The sequence below is a fragment of the Orycteropus afer genome, unplaced genomic scaffold, assembly GCF_000298275.1.
Source record: "Orycteropus afer afer isolate SDZICR_OR568_19922 unplaced genomic scaffold, OryAfe1.0 scaffold01094, whole genome shotgun sequence".
NCBI classification, from domain to species: Eukaryota; Metazoa; Chordata; class Mammalia; order Tubulidentata; family Orycteropodidae; genus Orycteropus; species Orycteropus afer.
In genome coordinates, this window is record NW_006922681.1 from 252,660 (window position 1) to 258,314 (window position 5,655).

Sequence of the window (5,655 nt, forward strand, 5' to 3'; positions counted from 1 at the left end):
CAATGAATAAGGAACACCGAAGAAGAGTTGATGCTTTTGAGTTGTGGTGCTGGCGAAGAATGCTGAAAGTACCATGGACTGCTAAAAGAACTAACATATCTGTCCTGGAGGAAGTGCACTCGAAATGCTCCTTGGAAGCAAGAATGGCCAGACTTGTCTCACCTATTTTGGTCATGTTGTCAGAAGGGACCATTCCCTGGAGAAGGATGTCATGCTTGGTAGGGTAGAGGGTCAACGAAAGAGGCGGAGGCCTTCAACGAGACGGATTGACACGGTGGCTGCAATGATGGGCTCAAGTATAGCAAGGATCATGGAGCTGGCGCGAGATCGGACAGTGTTTTGTTCTGCTGGCATGGGGTCGCTATGAGTCAGAAATGATTCCACGGCACCTAATAACAACAACAGCGTATGACAAATGGAAGATGTCTCTATGGAACAAACTGGACAGGATGCATAAGGAATGTTTATCAAATCTCATAATATGGCCATAATCATTAGACTGTGATCAGCAAACTTCACAATATTAAAGCAACAGGAGACCCATAAAGCTTGAAATGGAAAGTATTCAAATAAAGGAAGAAAATATTAATATTTTGTTTACAACTACTCTCAGAAAATATTCTCTGTCATAGTAGAATGGGTTAAAAGAAATACAAAGATGACATACACTTATTAAAGAAATCAATGCATTTATTTTAGCATAGTTTTCAAAGTAATGTTCTTTAAATTGTCTGCTTATTAATACTCACTGACCTTTGTTCACTTTCTAAATTATAAATTTAACACACTTTTGCTATTTTAAAATATTAATTCCACTGGGAAAGTGTGTGAAAAATATTTTGTTCAGATTGAAAATGTATATAATTATATAGAGAAAAAAATATATTAAAAATGCATTTTAAGAATAATTAATTAAAAAACTGACATTTAAATATTTGAAAATATTAGGTTATCATGTATTTGTTCAGTCTTAGTATAAATTCATATACATAAACATTTTCATTGCAAGCATTTCCCTGGAATTATTAAAATATTCTTTTGAATCTTGAGCAATAGAGCTTAAGGTCATATAAGATCACACTAATATTCCTTAGAAGTATGTGTTCATGCCTTTCAGAGACAGCACAGTGAGATTGAAGAAGTGGCTGTCCTATGATGTCCAAGACAAATTCAATGGGAAAATTAGACACTCTAAATTAGAATCTTATCTCTCAATAATTCCTGTCTTGACAGACAAAGTAGAGATGACCGACAACAAATACTCCTTGACAATAGAATTCATCCTCACAGGATTTATGAATTACCCAGATCTGAAGACCCTTCTGTCTGTGGTGTTCTTTGCTATCTATCTGATCACCATGGTGGGGAATCTTGGTTTGGTGGCATTGATTTTCAGGGAGTGCCGTCTTCACACACCAATGTACATCTTTCTGGGCAACCTGGCTCTGATGGATTCCTGTTCTTCCTGTGCCATTACCCCCAAGATGTTACAGAACTTCTTTTCCGAGGGCAGATTGATTTTCCTCCATGAATGCATGGCACAATTTAATTTCTCTGCCTTGATGAAGTTTCAGTCTTTTTTCTACTGGCAGCAATGGCCTATGACTGTGGCAGTTAGCAATCCACTGCAGTACTGCACCATGATGTCAAAGAAACTCTGCATTCAAATGACCATGGGGGCCTACATAGCTGGCAACCTGCATACCATTGTTCAGGTAGTACTTCTTTTAAGGTTAACCTTCTGTGGATCTCATCAAATCAATCACTTTTTTTGTGATGTTCTTCCATTATATGGACTATCCTGTGTTGACCCTTATATCAATCAACTGATGATATTCATACTTTCAGGATCAGCTCTGGTCTTCTCTATTAGCATGTCCTAATCTCTTATCTTTGCATTCTTTTCAAAATTTCCAAAATGAAATCTAAAGGGGGAAGAGGCAAAGCCTTATCTACTTGTGCATCTCACTTTCTCTCTATTTCAATGTTCTTTGACTCTCTGCTCTTTGTGTACATTAGGCCACGTTCAGATAAAGAAGATAACAAAGATTTACCAGTTGCTATTTTTTAAACTCTAATAAATCCTTTACAAAACCCTTTCATCTATACTCTAAGAAATAAGGAAGTAATAATTATTATGAAAAGAATTATGAAGAAGAGAACACCTCATAACACTCTGACACTAGTATCATCCCATGTGACAAACTGATTTGAGTTAAATAAATTTTTCCAAGTCAAGAATACTGAGAAAATGGAAAATAACCATTTTAGTATATTAAATATTAAATCACTGAACATGATGATTTTTAAGGTGAGTAACATGTAAATAGTTATAAAGTTCAGAAAGAGGTATTTTGATAAAATGCATTTCAAAATCTGAATTACTAGGCTCCCATAGGAATGAATTAAATGATTACTACTTAAAGGTCACAAGTTGTGCCAGAGTGGAATTAGATACAATTTTCAACATATTTAACAAATCCTAGGAATAAAATTCAGTATATAAAGGTAGCCTCTATTTAGCATTACTGGAATATTTATGGAAACTCATAGCATAATCTTACAAATTCAAACATATTTCCTGTCCATCTATCAGAATATACTGTGTACTTTAATTTGATTTTTAACTTTCTTTGTATTATTAAATAGTTTGTGTTTGACTGTAGATAGAAACAGAATATATATTCTCAAATAAAGAAAATCTTTATCTTTAGTGTTAGTCATATTTCCTATCAAGCTCTCTGAAATAGAATGCTTACATAATGGTAATTTACCAATCTTTAGTTGAAAATATTAGTATTTATATTGAAAATCCTATGGATTGAATGTTTTCACATAATTGGGTTTGTTGAGTATGCATGACAGTGCACTTCCTGAATATGTCAATTAATTCAGTTATTTCCTCTAAAATAGCATTGTCTTATTTGTTAATAGGAATATCACTAACTTGTAATTCTCCCAATATAAATTATTGGTATATCATTAACATTAAGAAAAAACTAGAGATACTGCTCATCATCAATGATACATAAATAATGAAAACTGTGAAAATCTAACAATAAAAAATTATTGATGACTTAAATGTTCAAATATAAAAGAAAAAATTATTTAATGAGACCCCACACTATACTAGACAGAAAGCTACCTCTTTCATAATTATTACCATCTTATTAGTTAAGCATTATTTTTCATGCTTTTCAAGAATGTTGTTGTTGTTGTTGTTGTTATGTGCCGTCGAGTCGGACCCGACTCATAGCTACCCCTCCTTGGGTTTCCGAGGCAGTATCACTACGGAAGTAGATTGCCCCATCTTCCTTCCTAGGAGTGGCTGGTGGGTTTGAACTGCCAGCCTTCTGGTTAGCAGTCAAGTGCCTTAGCCACTATGCTACCAGAGCTCCCTTTTCAAGAATAGAAAACTCATATTTTGAAATATTAAGTAGTTTTCTTACATTCATGCAGGCATCCAAAATGGAGTTAGAATCTGACTTTAATGCTTCTTTCACAGAAACTTAAGCCACAGTTAATATCAAAATATTTAAATAAGGAAATTGGACAAACACATATAGGGAGGGAAAGTAATGTATATTATATGAAAGGAAATTTAGGTTGTGTTGTGTTTATACCTTATGGTTAGGAATTCAGAAAATGGAGATCATTGTAGCTCAGGATATTTAATAACTAAGTAGCATCAGAAATAACAGATGTTTAAAGGGTGGGAGAACATGAATTCATCTTAGAGACATTAAACATTGAAGACTTCCTGGTAGCATGATTTTTTTTTAGAAAATGAGTTTGGTATTTGACTAGAAAAAGAGGCTAGAAGCAATTATAGTAACTGCAGTAATCTAAATATTATGTAGTTAAAGCTGAAACCAGAGAAGACTCTAAGAAAGGAAAGGCATGCATAGTTTTAACCATTTTCAAAACAAATAGTAAATTGTTACTGTTGAGCAATAAAATTAAAGCCTGTTGTCTTCTTGTATCAACCATGTAATATCTGTTTTTATATTATTAGTAATTGATAGAGTGTTTGACATAGTTGGTCTTTCAAAAAACATTTTCAGATACACGATGTCTTTTTAAAAAATTTTGATTACTGGTTAAGTTGTGTGTCAACTTGGCTCAGCCATGATTCTCTGTGGTTTGGCATTTAGGAAGTAGTCATCCCCCATGATGAGACATGCTATGAGCAACCTATCAGTTGAAAAGTAGTTTGCTCAGGGTGTGGATTCTTACCAATTTATGTGATAAGAATGGACTTCCATTTTTATTCTGATACACAATTTCAGTGACAGAACTATTATTACAAGTTCCATAAATACATTTATTTCTTGTAATTAGGAATTACAAACCACTTGAAATTTTTAGTTTTTCTGATCATTCTACTAATACTGCTATCTCATTTTGTAACTAGTGAATAAGACTTTACCATGGTTTTTTTTTTTTTTTTTTTTTCCTATCTCCTTGAACTTTTTTCCTAACATTATGCCATGTACTGGATAATTTTTACTATCCAAGCCCATTGAAAGTAGACTGATAAAGGAGTTTAGATCCTCTAGACAAATTTCTTCATTTATTACAGCTGAGGACTGTTATTCATACACCACACAGAATAACAGAGACAGTTGTTTATAGTCATTCAAACATGCCAGACTTTCCCTATATATATTCAAAAAGCCACCATCTGGTAAGAAAAGAAACTATCCATCATCAGAATTCTAGCTTGAGGCATTCCTCAGGCCCAGGATTATTGTTCTTACAATGGTGTCACAACAACTAACTGCAGTAAATATCAGAAGTTAGACCAAACTCTCTGAGCACTGGGTTGTGTAAGAGGGTGCAGGGGAAGACAACTGGTCTGAGAGTCAAGTGAATGAAGGTTTAAGACAAACAGGATAACAAAGCCACCATGTACAAAAATAAAAAATGTTTTATACAGTATTGGGGAAAATAGATGGAAATTCTTCAAAAAGGAAATTCCTAGGCTTACCACAGGACCCAGTAATTTTACTCTTATACATATACTCAAAAGAATTGAAAGTAGGGAATATAGCACATACTGTTACACCAATGTTCATTGCAGCACTATCAACAACAGCCAAAGGATGAAAACAACTTAAATGTCCTTCAGCAGATGAATGGATAGACAAAATGTGGTGCATACACAGAATAGAATACTACTGAACCATAAAGAGAAGTGAGTTCTGATAAATGCTACAAGGTGGATGAACTTTCAAAACATTCTTCTGAGTGAAATGTCAGAGAAAATAACTACTGTATGATCCAACTTGTATGAAATTTCTAGGCTGACAAATGTGTTGAGAACAAAGTTTATTAGTGGTTTGCAGGGATGAGAGGGAAAAGAAAAGGCAAAGCCCTTGCAATGAGCTTCTGTAAAGGTAGATGGAAAAATGTAGAAATAAATATTGTAATGGCTGCATTCTGACTCATAGTGACCTCTCCATGGGTTTACAAGGCAGTATCACTACAGAGTAGATTGCCCAACCTTCCTTCCAAGGAGTGGCTGGTAGGATTGAACAGGCAGCCTTCTGGTTAGCAGTAAAATGCCTTGGGTACTCCACAACCAGAGCTCCCATAAATGTAATTAATGTGACTAAATTGTACATGTATAAATATTGAAATAATACATGTTAT

The 5,655-nt window shown here is 34.1% G+C and overlaps 1 pseudogene; it reads left to right on the plus strand.

The window, feature by feature from the left end:
• Positions 1 to 1,244: 1,244 nt before the first annotated feature.
• On the plus strand, positions 1,245 to 2,209 carry LOC103212773 (annotated as a pseudogene).
• Positions 2,210 to 5,655: the final 3,446 nt, after the last annotated feature.